Source organism: Eretmochelys imbricata, chromosome 20 (genome assembly GCF_965152235.1).
Source record: "Eretmochelys imbricata isolate rEreImb1 chromosome 20, rEreImb1.hap1, whole genome shotgun sequence".
Classification (NCBI taxonomy): domain Eukaryota; kingdom Metazoa; phylum Chordata; order Testudines; family Cheloniidae; genus Eretmochelys; species Eretmochelys imbricata.
This window is the reverse complement of record NC_135591.1, coordinates 4,636,364-4,650,566: the sequence shown is the minus strand read 5'-3', so window position 1 is coordinate 4,650,566 and position 14,203 is coordinate 4,636,364. Positions and strand designations below refer to the sequence as shown.

Sequence of the window (14,203 nt, the reverse complement as noted above, 5' to 3'; positions counted from 1 at the left end):
CAGAACCTTGCTCATGCTCATTAGGGGATCGATTAAACAGGTGCCGATGAGGTTTTAAGGAAGAGTGAGAACTGGAGTAGCTTTTGCCATTCGTGATAAAGAGACTATTTAACAGGGGCTTATCTGTGTTAACTTTGTTTTTCATCTAAGTTAGAGAGACAGCATGGTCTAGGGAATTGGGAACTAGCATGGGACTCAGGTGATCTCAGCTCTTTCTTAATTCTGCCGTTACCCAGCTCTGGGACCTCAGGCAAATCATACCAACTCTTTGTGCCTCTGTTCTTCCTCCTGCCTTGTCTATTTACGGTACGCTTTTCAAAGCAGAGACCGTCTCCTACTATGGGTTTGTCAAGCACCTGGCACAATTGGACCCTGATCTTGGTTGAGGCCGCTAGTCCTTATATGAGAACAAATAATAATTCTCTACTTCCCTGCCCAGCACTTCCTTCCATCGATGTTCATTCATCGGGTTCTCTATGGCAAGATTTCGAGCTGAGTCAGAGGAAGAGCCGTGATATGAATAACTGTTCAGTGCCATGAGAAGGCACGGATCTTTTCCCCAGCCGTACTGCTGGGATAGTTTCTGCCCGAGTAAAATGCTTGGGATACCCAGCCATGGATAAGTCCACTTACCGCATCTGACCATGTACATATAAAAGCATGTGAGCTAATAAAACCATAACCGCCTCTCTCAGAGCCTACAGAACAGAAGCTGCTTTAATACCCCTGAAACCCACCAATCAAAGGCCACCAAGCTGATGCATTAGCCAATTGGGTCACAGGAACAACATTTCAACGTTCAGTTTAACATCTGAGCCACAACTGCCTGAGCTAAAAGATCCAACTCAAAGCCAACCAAGCTCAACAAACTTTTTTGTGTGACTCATTTCCGCTGCCGCCGCATGAAAAACCTGCAGATTTGGACGGAACAAAACAATTTGGGAGGGGAGGGATAGCTCAGTGGTTTGAGCATTGGTCTGCTAAACCCAGGGGTATGAGTTCAATCCTTGAGGGGGCTATTTGGGATCTGGGGCAAAAATTGGAACTGGGTCTTGCTTTGAGCAGGGGGTTGGATTAGATGACCTCCTGAGGTCCCTTCCAGCCCTGATATTCTATGAATTCACAAATTTGGGTCAATTTTCACAAATGGGTTTGGTCAAATATAAAAAAAATCAGAACTGTTGAAACAGTTCATTTTTATTATTTTTTTTCCATTTTCAAAATGAAACATTTCGTCTTAGAGTGTCACTTCATTTTCACAAATTGCTATTTGAAAAAGATTTAAAAAATAAAAACTCAGAAATTAAATAAAATGTTTCATTCCATTCAAAACAAATTCTTTTTTGACTTTTTGAGCTTTGCTGGAAACATTGAATCTTTTTTATTTCGGGTCAACCCAAACCAAAAATTCTTTTCACAACCTTTCAGTTCAGACACTGAGTCAAGACGTCACTTATTCCAACAACTCTACAGTAGGCTCATAAACAGAAAGCCATCCTTTGTAATCTGGGTTACGAGTACATGATGATACCAATCCTATTCGATATGAGCTATGAGATGCTTGTAATAGTCTCCTTGTGCTGTTTCCCCAGCTGCGAAAATGACTTGGCAAAAGTCACAGGTCTGTGTATGCAGAGTACCCTTGGAGTTCACAATCCCCGCTGTGACCAAGTGGACTGTCTTCTACTGCCCATCCTGGAGTCCAGGAAGTCTAGAAAATTATTAAAGGGAAAGAGTGATAACTGGGTTAACCAAGATAGGGGTATTATTTGTGTTTGGCTTTTAACTATGTTTATTTCCATGGGTCTTTAGTTCCCATGATCAATCTTGGCATCTTGTTTAAAAATAGGCACCGCTTTCAGGAAACTCTGCTTGACCAGTGGCTGGCCTCTGCTGCAGGGGCTATAAAAAGAGATCACGCTGGTCCCCGGGGAATTCCCCTATGCAGGACCACCCTAGAGCTATCCTCTATGCCCCTATGCTGCCCCCATTGTTCCACAGCGTATCAGGTGTGCTGGGGGCCAAGGCAGGAGGAGGGGTGACTGTAGTGCTTAGCAATACAGCTGTCCTTAACACAGAGCAGCCCCAGGACTGCTCTAACTTACTCCACAGCCACGCCAACCCTTGGAGCAGGCAGAAGGTGCAAATGTGGTTTAAAGCCGGCTTTTGCCCCTGCCCCTCCTCTAAGGTTGCACCTCCTGAGAGACCCAGCGCAGAATCTATCCAGCTGTGTCTCGGGCCATAGAGTCTGATATGTTCTTCGCAGCAGCCCCTCCGTTCGCACTTCAATTCCTTCAGAAGCACCTGGGTGATTCTCCCCCCCCCCCATCTTATTTATTTATGGCACTTGAGTGTCTCAAGTTGCCCATCGCTTCCTCCTTGGAGACTCCAATCTCTGCCAAAGCCACAATGTGATCAAAGGGCTTTTGTGAAAGGTCAGTTGGAAAGCTCTGTAATTTCCTTTTTGTTGCTTTATTATTAAGTGCTGATAAGGCACATTTGGATTTTACAAGACACGTCCATTTTTTTCCTTCTTAAAAAAAACAACAACCCTTGATTCAGTGCTGACCATCCTTAGCAGTTACTATTAATAGTGTAATTATAACGAGATCCCCATTTTTGGAAAAGTGAAAAGAAATTATGCAAAAACATAAACTCCCCCCCAACAACAACAACCTGTATATTTCATCTATCTGTTGTGTCTTGCCATTATTATTTATTTGTACTCCCACTGCACCTACGAGCCCGACTCATGTACCAGGATCCTATTGCACGAGCCGCTGTACAAATACAGAACAAGGTGACGGTGCCTGCCTGCAAAGAGTTACAATCTGACAAGAGACATACGGACAGAAGGAGGAGCAAAAGGAAGCAATCAGACGGAGGGATTTAAAGGAGGCTAATGAGGTGCGGTCTTATTTTTCTACTATGGACTTGAACAGTGCCTTGCACAATGGAGCTGCGACAGCACGTGAGTACCCTAAGGTGGACTCCTCGATCTGTGCACCTCTGCCAGCATCCCCACATGGGCCAAAGAAAGGTGATCAGTGGTTAAGGACTGGATGGCTAAACACCTGTCAAAATGATTTAGCTTATCAGCAGGGGACAGTTAAAAAGAGAGACAGAGAGGAGATGGCTGGACCAGAGAGGCCTAGGAGAGATCTTGCCTCGCACACCATTTTTTAATTTTTCTACAAGATCTGCTCTAGGAAGTATTATGGGGAAGTTCTCTGGTCTGCATTATCCAGGAAGTCAGACTAGATGATCACAATGGTCCCTTCTGGCCTCTATGAATCTATGAAGGGGAAAATGTTGCCTCTAACTTATTAGGGGTCTGTAACAGAGCTGCCCCTTTTAGGGCCCAGGGGGACTGGGGAGCAGCCAGCCCTGTTCTTGAGAAGAACACAGAAAGCATGTGCTGGGAATCATCTGACCCAGCTGACAGCATCAAGGGATTGGGTCTGATGAGTCCCAGCTCTGGGATATAAATGATGGTCCCGGCTCCGTGAGGGAGCCTGGGACCAGGAGAGGACTGGGAATTGTATTCTCTTGGGGCTCTAGCAGAGAACCGCGAGAGGGCAAGCCGATCCTGCGGACTACCCTAGACTGGGAAATATATAGGGCATTAAGCTGCTGGAGCCCAGCTTGAGAACAGGGCTAAGGCTATGTCTACACTTAGAATGCTATAGCAGCAGAGTCAGTGTAGACACTCACAAAAGCGACTGGAAGGGTTCTCCAGTCACTGCAGTTAACCCACCCACCACGAGCGGTGGTAGCTAGAATTCTTCCATCAACCTAGCGCTGTCTATACCGGAGGTTAAGTTGTCTTAACTGTATCACTCAGGAGTGTGGATTTTTCACACCCCTGAGGAATGTAGCTGGGTCAATCTAGCTTTTTTGGTGTGGACCTGGCCTAGTATTTTGTGGCGGTCTGGTGTTCCATGTTTCTTTTTGACTGTGTGTGTGCACTGAAGGATAAACGGGGCCCTGAGGTAAGGGCTATAACTGGACGTGGCAGAGTGTTGTACCAGGCTGGTGATAGGGTGTCCAGGCCTTTGAAAAAGATTAGTGGGGATATTACACGCATTTGCAGCGTGCCCAACAGAGCAGTGGCCGAGCACTTACCCTAGATGGACCAAATCATCTATTTTTCAAAAGGCTTTGGATGAAGTCCTTTGGACGAGGCTGTGAAGGAAAATATCAATATGGGGTAAGCAGCAAAGCCTTGCCAATGAATTAAATATGGCTTAGTTATAAGCAACACGGAGTTAGAGTGCAAGGTTGGTCCCTCTGAGGTGCAGAAATGCATGGCAGGGTCTCTCAGTATTTGTTGGGGTTTGGACGATATTCTAGACTATTCAGAGAAGGAGGCGGACAGTAGCTGAGAGTGAAATGGCCCAGAGAAGGGCAATGAAGGTGATTAGACCCTCCAAGAGTACTTGCAAATGGGCTGTCGCCTAAATAGGGCTTGGTAAATTTATGAGCAAAGACAACATATATGGTGATGTGTTACAGCAAGGTTATCAGATCTCATGCTCAGGGCATCAACTGGCTGCCCCAAGGCTCAGGAAAGAATTGCTCCCCATGTGTACAGAGTTAAAAAACTGGCTAGGTACAGTATGGGGGGGAGTGTTAATTTTTTTCTGGTGATGAATCCAGCACTTCCCCCTTGAAAACATGATGCTAGAGCGGATGGGCGAATGGTCAGATCCCGCAGGGCAGCGTTTCCCAAATTATGGGTCACGACCCCAAACGGGGTTGCGCCATTCGCAGACGGTGTCATGGATCCCTAGCATGTGGAGGACACCATTTTGCTCCACGCAGCATGTCCTCGCACCCAGTACTTAATTTGTAATGAAAGAGGTCCCGGGGCTCCAGCAATGAGGAGCTGGGGCTCAAGCAATTTTTTTACATTCATAACTGACGCAGCAAGCTCAGAAATGCCGGGGCTATGAACTGCCAAGCCAAGAGGTGCCGGGGCTCAGCCCTGGCAAGCCCTGGCACAAATTAAGCAGTGTGCTACAGTGGATGCTCAGCACCCACCAGCCAGAGCTGTTCAGGGGCATTGCCACCGATCAGCTGTTTGGCGGCACTGCCAATCAGCTGATCGGCGGCTCAGTAAGGGGATTGGGAGAGGGTGGAGAGCAGCAAGCAGGTGGGGGCCTTGAGGAGGAGGTGGAGCAGGAGTGGGAAGAGGCGGAGCGAGGGCGGGGTCTCGGGGAAGGGGGCAGAGCAGGGGCAGAAAGAGGCAGAGCAGGGGTGGGGCCTTGGGGGAATGGGTAGAGTCGGGGCGGGGCCTCGGGGCAGAGCAGGGGTGGAGCACCTCCGGGGAAAAGTAAAACTCGGTGTCTATAGTCCCGGAAGGAAAAAAATCATTAAAATTGGATCGTGCTGGCAAAAAGTTTGGGGAACCACTGCTGTATGGCAAATCCTACAATCTATTGGAGAAAGAGGATAGCCCCATGATTAGGGAGCTAGCCTGGGACTTGACAGACCTGGGTTTATGTCTTTGCTCTCCACAGACTTTGGGGCATGCCACTGAGCTTTTCTGTCCCCATCTGTAAGGTGGGATTGGTAATAATTCCCTCTTTCACCAGGCTGTGGTGGGGATAGCTATGCTGGAAACTGTTAGGTGCTCAGATACTACAGTAAAGGGAGCAATAAAAGTACCTAAGCAGTCTTTTTGTTCTATATTTGTACTGCACCTTGCACAATGGGGTTTGGTCCAGGGCTATAGTAATACAAATAGTAGATACTGTTATGTAACCATATACTGTACCTGCGTGGGTCCTCGTATTTCTATAGGAACTTTAATTTCTGCAGCTGGAAGGGAAGTACTTTCCATCTGTAAATCCTGTGGTGCTTCATAAAGATCCAAGAAACTGGGAAAGGAGCCTACATCCTCTGGATTTAGGGTAGCAAGCTCTGGAGGTATGGGAGGGGCTGTGGATTTTTCCTTGTCCGCTTTCAAGGCAGGAAACGTCGTATAATTTTTCAACAGCGTGTCACAAGCCGCCTTCTTGCCCACGTGCGGTTTGTGATGGTTCTGGCTGGAAAGTGCTATTGCGAAATCTGCCTTCCCCTTGGTGCCGCTTGACAAGCCGTTGTTTGCTGCACTAAGGGGGTACTTAATAGCAAAATGAGAAACCGTGTCTGCATCTTGTGGCTGGTCCCGAAGAACTGCAGCGTTGGGCCATGTAGGAACTGTTGGGTTGGAAAGCATAGAGCTGGGAACCTTTGGTAACTGCTGTTTGAAGAAGAGTCTCTCTGATTGTGCTAACCCCCCGTCGTCTGTGCACTGGATTGGCATCGAAATTGGCATGTCTTTAAAAGAAAACAGTGGGGCCACTTACTCATGGGACTGAAAGAAGGTTATTGCTTTTGTTTGCATCTCCCCCCAATGGTATCATTCTCCTTTTGTGAATCATAGCCCTGGCAGACAAACACTGGTGACTGGGCATTGTCTTCACAGCAGATATGGCTACCCCCTCATCTCAGTGGGCTTCTCCTGAGCAGGAAGGTAAAGGCAATTCCATCTACCATTCCTCACCTTGCTTAATTATATGACGATGGTAAGTGCTCTATACCAGCACACAAATGCAAATGAGCCTGCCTGGTAGCTAACATCACAGGCGAAGATAGCCTTGAATCTTAGTAAATCCCTTCTTGCTTTGAATTCAGGAAAAATGACAAAACTCTACTAAGTGAATGTGGGTTTTTTTTCTTTTTTGCATCTTGTGGAACAAATGATGTCAGTGATGTCACAGGTTGATGCATTCTGGGATTTCTCTAGCAAACCAGGAAGTGTCAGAGAGGGAAGAAAAGAATGTTTAGATAGGTGCGTTCTAGTCTACGCTGTCTAGATTCTTATACCACACTCATCACTGTAGTAATAAAAATAACAGCCTAGCCCTTTCATCAGCAGATCTCAAAGCAGTTTACAAAGGAGGACAAAATCACTAGCCTCTCTGCATCTCAGCTTGCCCACCAGTAAAATGGGGAAGGGGCTGTGTGCTAAGCCACATTGCTCTGAGTAGCTGAGCACCTTCCAGTATTGCATTAAGCAATCTGACTAACTTCTCTCATGGGTGTGTTCTCTCGTCTTCTCCCCAGAGGGAGAAGTGTGTGTGGTGCAGTGACTTGTTTTGGATATTTTTTTTATCTAATACATAGAGACACATATTGCTATATGCTTATGTTAGAGAAAGCATGGTCAAAGACATGTGCATTGCATTCTGTGGCGATGCTTATTTATTTGGTGTATTAGGGTAGCACCTGGGGGCCGTAGTCACAGACTAGGAACCCAGTGCTGGACAAACAAGGAACAAAAGGACAGATCCTGCCCCCAAAGAGCTTTCAACCTGGCTAGCGGGGTAATCCAGAAAGTATTTCTGATCTTCAATCCGCTTTCCTGGTAACTTTGCATCTTTTAAAAATGTATGATCATAAGCTCTCTGGTGCTCTGGCTTTGATTGAGCCCCTCTCTAATACCAATAACAATGGATGGAATTTTGGTTACAAAACTGTTTGAAAAAGCCGGATTTTCACTTGGGGGAAGGCAGGGGGGGAAATTGCAAAAAGAGGAAATTTGCTCAGTTCTATTGCTAGTTTCCCTTGGTGAATTTTTTGCTTCATAAATGAATCTCGTAGGACACGTCTACGCTAGAGGTATAATTTCCAAACCTCGGGTGGATAGACCCACGCTCGCTCGGACTGAGCAAGCACGCTACCAGTCGCGGTGCAGCTGCAGTGATATCATTGGCAGTCAAACGGGACAAATGCCCAGTGTGGCCAAAAAAAGTCAGGACGGCTGGGACAGGGCTTAAAAAAGGGACCGTCCCAGCCAAAAGGAGACGTATGGTCATCCTATGTGGACGTATGGTCCATAGACTATTAGGGTTGGAAGAGACCTCAGGAGGTCATCTAGTCCAACCCCCTGCTCAAAGCAGGACCAACACCCACTAAATCATCCCAGCCAGGGCTTTGTCAAGCCGGGCCTTAAAAACCTCTAAGGAAGGAGATTCCACCACCTCCCTAGGGAACCCATTCCAGTGCTTCACCACCCTCCTAGTGTTTCCTAATATCCAACCTAGACCTCCCCCACTGCAACTTGAGACCACTGCCAGCTCCAGAGTACGCATACTCTAAAAGACGCTGCATCTGCCATGAGTCCTCCGAAGAGTCCAAGCATGATTCTTACCTTGTCTGTCTGCTTGGTATTCAACATCCTTATTACGATGTATAGGGTAGTTCCCATCCAACACAGCATAAGCAACTGCCACAACAAAGTGTGCCCCCTCGGACCAGCTACATGCCGAATCCAATTCTAAGGTATGTGAATTCACGTTTGCCTGAGCTTCACACCTTCTTTAGGGGGCCAGAAATTGTAACCAACACAAACCGAAGCATGGAGTTAGCAGTGTCCCTTACCAGTCATTGGTTCCTTCTTCACGGTCAACTTCTGTAGCAGCTCAGCCTGCTTTGCACATAAATCTTGCAGGTGTGTGAATTCTTGGTAAAGCTGGAAAAACGCTTCTTCCATTTCTCCAGTGCCTGGCTAACGGAAACCAAAAACTAGTATAAAATGATTAGCTCTGAATGTTACTAAAGAAGAAACACTAGCAAGGAGCCAGGCAGGCACTGTGATGCAGTTTTTTTTAGGAGGAGCTGTTGCAACTGATATGATTATTATTTATTTGAATTGCAACAGTGCCAACAGAGATCAGGACCCCATTATATTGGACACTGTATAAACACATAATAAGAAGCAGTTTCTTCCCCCAGTGCATTTGCAATCTACCAGGAAAAGACAAAGAGTGGGTGGGGGAAGAAAGGGGAAGTGATTTGCTCAAAGTCACAAGGTCAGTGAGTGACAGCAGTGGGACTAGAATTGAGGTCTTCTGACTCTTAGCCCAGCAGTCTAGCCACTAGGCCATGCTGCTTCTCAGTAATTAAAAGTGGGAAGTTTGTAATTACCCTTACTAAAGACAAACCTGCCAGGCCTGAGTTTCCTCACTGATTTGAAGAGGGCGCAGAATAAAGCCGTCATTCAGATATATTTAGGGCTGCTTCCTCTGTGGGGGGAAGGTTTGCTTTTGCATCACCCATGAACCATTACCATCAACCCGTGGGGAGTCATGAATTTCATCCCACCTGTGACCACTAATGCCATGCAGTAGCATAGCAGCAAACTGACTCCAGGGAGACAGACATGAAAGGGGAAGATTGCCAAAGGCATATGTGGGAACTAGGAAATGATTTATTCTTTTCTTCAGCCGCAATTGGGACACAAACTGCCTTTGTGCCTTTTGAAAATCTCCTCCTAAAATACCATGCAAGTGGAAATCTAGTTCATGGCCCACGGGTTACTCCATATCAAAACAGTTTTGCCACAAAGAAAAATATCTTTGTCTTATATTTAGCACATTCTTCCTTGCCTTACCTGCCATATTGTGGATTTGACTTTGCTGTTTGCACCAATTACTGCGGGGCGGGGGAGAAGGAAAGGAAATAAAACCAATGCTCAGAGGAGTTTCCCTTCAATTTCAATTGTCGTTTGAAGGCCTCATGCATCTCCATTAGCATAACTACGCAAATCAGCTTTGCTTCTTGTCATAATTTCCAGTTTTTTTCAGCAGCTCAGTTCTGAAAGTTTAAACTCTAGCTCCATAATTAGGGGCTCGGTTAATCCGTCTGATGAAACATCCCCTGCCTGTTAGGAAGATAGGGATGATTCTTTATGGGCTATTGCTGCAATCATTAGCAAACAAGGAGCAATACGCACGGCACAAAGAGAACTTTTGACAGAACTGTAAAGGAAATTACAGTGCGGGATGTTTACATATCTGTCACACCATGAACACAGCTAGAAAAATATTTAGATCCTATTTTCTGCTGTCTGGTTCCCAGTGATTCCTTTCACTTTTACAGAATATACCAAAGCTATTTTGGGCTCTTCATTAATTTTACAAGCCTAAGATGCACTAGCCAGCGCCTGATCTAATGTCCCGGGGAATCAAAAGGAGCCTTTCCATTGATTTATTGTTATTTATGTGCACCTAGCAAGCCCAGTTATGGCCCAGGGTTGCATTATGCTGGGCATTGTATAATTATAAACACATAACAAAATACTTCAGTGAACACTGCATTGGGCCATAGAAGCATAAGCCAATCTCGGATGTACCATGCTACAAAGCAGTCACTGTAGAAATCTTGTGGGAAGCAAACACCAGGAATGTGTTACAGAGCCTTAATACACATTTCATACAAGAGTTATAAATTAATATACCAGTGAATTATTAAAAAGTGCATGACTTGGGGGTTTAATTACTGAGTTTGCCTTCATTACATTGATTGCATTCAATAAATGCTTTAGTAGTTTATTGCTATTTAATTTCCAACAATTACTGTAGTGAAGATGAGATCACTGTAGAGTTAGGAATTTTAATCTGATATGCAACCTGCCAGTTATTCACAGTTTAAGATCAAAGTAGTGATCCCAAAATGGTAAACCTTCCTGAACCTTGATTGTTTGGCTGACGACTTCTGCTTCAACCTTTTACTCTGGTTCTGAACCCAAAGGAGCATGCTCGTATGACTTCTGAGACTTCAGTAGAATGGCATTGGTACAACTCAGAGAAGCATGCGACCCTGAATCTTTCGCCTATTCCCCAGTATGTTAGCCAGGTGAAGCTCTGTTGCTTTCGATGTGAAGCTCATAACAATAAGTGGGGCTGTGGTGACCCCCCCCACACACACTTTGCTCTTGTAGCTAGTTAAAAGATGTAGGCCACATAGCTGCAGGCTGCAATCATCAGCAATGGCTGCCTCGTTCTCTCCGGGGCTTGTACAATGCCCTTCCCTTAAACAGTCAAATCAAGCGAGTTACTCTATGGAGCTGCAGTCTCACTATACACCTGATGAACACAAAGGACTAAATTTCCAGCGACAACTTACTCGTGCCGGGTCTCCTCCTTACATTGCCTCTCTGCTGTTGTGTGGCATTTGGGTCTGTGAGTTTCAACCGAAAAAATTCATGGGGAGCACTTTGGGGGCAGGGAATTTCCCTTCAATTTTGATGTTAATAGTGAAACCTCAGAACAGCGGCAGAACAGGAAATAGAGTAGCCGTGAATTAAAGCTGCAGTCTGTGCAGACTGCAGAGCAAGTCTTCAAAATTAGGTTCTGCAGGATGCGTTGTATCCCTGAAGGACGACATCAGAGGGGAACTGGTATTCAAGGTAGTGTTGCCCAGGGGTTAGCACAACTCTTCTGAGCCCCATACATATGGCTCTTCCACTAACTGCTGTGTGACCTCTGACAAGTTATTTCATCTGTCTCTGTTTCCCCTCCCACACTGTTTCTGTCTCCTCTGTTTATTGGGTGAGGTCTTTAAGAGAGGGGCTGTCTTTTTACTGGACGTTTGTGGGATGGCCACCCTCTTGGTCAACACACGGGGGCTGAACCTCCGAGCTAAAACTAGGGGTTTGAACCCCTCCAATCTTCTGTGGATTGGCACAGAGGGGAGAAACCTGTAACATGCTCTCATCGGTGGGTTACATTTGTACACTACCTAGCACAGGGTAGCTCATCTCTTGGCCAAGGCCTTTAGGTGCCACGCTGATATGTGTAATAATATGATTTACTCTTTCATACAGAAAGACGTTCCTCGTGGTCAGGTCATCCTTGTCCATTGGCCCCTGTTCAATGCAAGATCCAGGCCAAAACTGTCTGCCTTTTTTTAAAACCTCTCCTTGGACTTATTCCTGATGATTTTAAGAACCTTGCGTGTGGCTAGTTGGTTTCTCACGCCTGCTGATGCAGCGTCTTTCTGCTCTCTCCCACCATCTCATCAGACCATTCCTGGGGTGTGGGTGCAAGGTTCCAATTCCTCAGCCCTTTCGCTGCAGAAATCAGAATTTCCTCAAGCAATCTAAAACAGATGGCTGTCCCAATAGGTTAGTGTTTCCTAGCACTGTGGTTTTTGTGTGTGATGTCCCAACGTAGCCGCTTGCATGCCACAGCTCCTTCTTGTGTTGCAAATATTAAAACTAGCCTTTGACAACACCTGCCATGGCAATTGCAAAAAAGTTCCATTCCTCTGATGGTGCCCTTTCAAAGTTTTGTCCCCAGCCACAAGCAGCTGTTCGCCACCATTGATCTCCTACCGTACTTCAGACGTCTTTTACCTGGAGAGCAATCCCAGCAGTACTTCTGGATTTCTAGAAGCCACGGCTTTCTTGCAGTAATGGAAGCTGTAGTAACTGCATCTCCCTGGATCTGAGATTTGTGAAGCTATCACCATCTAGTGTTAAAAATAGGTCTTCATGAAAAGGAAACCATTGCATTGCATTCAAGTTGAAATATTGGGGCTGAATCTTCAGATGCTGTAAATCAGCCCCACTTAACATAGTTTCTTAGCTTTGGTGAAGCCAGGCCACTTTACACCAGCTGAGGATTTGACGCTTGCTTTTAGCTGTAGATCAGAACAATCAGGATTGTATTAGGCACTCTGTAAAATACACGGGGTAAAACAATTCCTGCCCCCAAGAGTTTGTGTTAAAATTTAAGATAAAATGCAACAAGCTGGTGCAATAAGCATTCAGAGAGGATGAAAGAGGAAGGAAAGTAGTCACACAGTTGCAAGGCCTAGCAGGTTTCGACTCAGGAAGTTTAAAGGTATAAACCCACTAAACAAGAATTATTAATGTTCTCGGTTAACCCTGTGATCAACTTGCCTAGCCACTATAAATTGACAGCTGACTGTTATGTTGAAAATGGACCTTGGAAAGGGATCTGAAGGAAGACAGGGGCTTCAAAGATTAGTTTGGGGAAGGCATTCCAAGAAGGCGTGGATGTGCCAGAGAAAGAAGTGGAGAATTAGGTTCTTGTCCAGCCCATGTTGCACCAGAGCACATTGATCCACTGCAAAAGAAAACAAACATTTTCTGTGAATACTTAAATGCTTTTAGATAAATGGGAAACAACAACCCTGTGTCCTTAGCGATGAACCAGTGCCCTTAAGCAGTGAAGATCAAGGGGCTTTTTTTGTCTCTGCTGCAGTAAATATTTATGGGCAATTAAAACTTTGAAAGGGTTCAAATTCCTCCTAATTTCCATGCTAACTCTTCAGGCCAAATCCTGTGTTCCTTATTCAGGTCTTATTCCAGCAAAACTCTACCTGGAGTTGGACACTAGGGAGCAGATGGCCAGCTGATGTAAATTGCCAGAGCTCCATTGATTTCAATGGCGCTGTGACAATTTCCATCCACTCAGGCTCTGACCTTGGAGATGCGTTTTTCAAAAGCGCTCTCTGCGTTGGCTTAGCTCTGCTCCCAGTGGAAGGCAAATGATGGTAAAACTGCCATTGATTTCAACAGCAGCAGCATCAGGCCAGCGTTAAGTGCTTTTGAAAATCTGGTGGCAACGTTGTCATTTATCTGACTGGGGCTTGGTCCCTATACCAACCTAAACCTCAGTGTAGACATTTACTGTAAAAGTCAGAGTGAAAAAACTTCAGCAATAACAATGATAAGCCTATGTCATAGAAATGTAGGGCTGGAAGGAACACTGAGAAGTCATCAGGTCCAGCCCTCTATGCCGAGGCAGGACCAAATAAACCTAGACCATCTCTGACAAGTGTTTGTCCAAATCATAGGTGCCGACTCCGTGGGTGCTCCAGAACTGGAGCACCCATGTGAAAAATATAGTGGGTACTCAGAAGCCACAGCCGATCAGCTGTTCGGTGGCCCCTGCCAATCAGCTGTTTGGCAGCAGGTGGGAGGAGCTGTGGGGAGGGGGTGGAGCAGCGGTAGGCAGAGTGAGGGCAGGGCACTCAGGGTTGGGGAGGGGCAGGGAGAGGTGGAGCAAGGGTGGGACCTTGGGGAAGGGGCGGGGCCTCAGGGCACAGCAGGGGTGGAGCACCCACCCAGAAAAATGACCGTCAGCACCTGTGGTCCAACCTGTTCTTAAAACCTCCAGTGATAGGGAGCCCCTTGGAAACCTATCCCAGAGCTTAAATGCTCTTAGAATTAGAAAGGTTTTCCTAATATCTGACCTTAATTTCCCTTGTTGCAGATTAAGTTCATTACTTCTTGTCCTACTTTCAGGGGATATGGAGAAGAACTGATTACAGTCCTCTCTGTAACAGCCATTAACAGATTTGAAGACAACACTCAGGTTCCCCCTCTGTCTTCTTTTCTCAA

At 45.9% G+C, this 14,203-nt stretch overlaps 1 protein-coding gene and 1 long non-coding RNA gene across 4 annotated transcripts in view; one reads left to right on the top strand and one right to left on the bottom strand.

Annotated features, from left to right (window-relative positions):
* Positions 1–691: 691 nt before the first annotated feature.
* Positions 692–11,051, bottom strand: LOC144277679 (uncharacterized). 3 transcript variants are annotated; one of them, XR_013348474.1, is made up of 6 exons: positions 10,957–11,051; positions 9,443–9,712; positions 8,431–8,557; positions 5,780–6,324; positions 4,126–4,185; positions 692–1,711 (listed from the first exon to the last, which is right to left on the bottom strand). It is a non-coding gene; the product is annotated as an uncharacterized LOC144277679 (long non-coding RNA). The 3 variants fall into 3 exon arrangements; XR_013348475.1 differs by lacking the exon at positions 4,126–4,185; XR_013348476.1 differs by lacking the exon at positions 9,443–9,712 and having other exon boundaries at positions 10,957–11,002.
* Positions 11,052–11,134: 83 nt separating this feature from the next.
* The window catches only part of GALNT6 (polypeptide N-acetylgalactosaminyltransferase 6), a 46,646-nt gene continuing 43,577 nt past the window's right edge, over positions 11,135–14,203 (top strand). The window contains exon 1 of the mRNA XM_077838616.1: positions 11,135–11,239. The gene's annotated coding sequence lies outside the window, so the exon portion shown is untranslated. The remainder of the gene's footprint in view (positions 11,240–14,203) is intronic.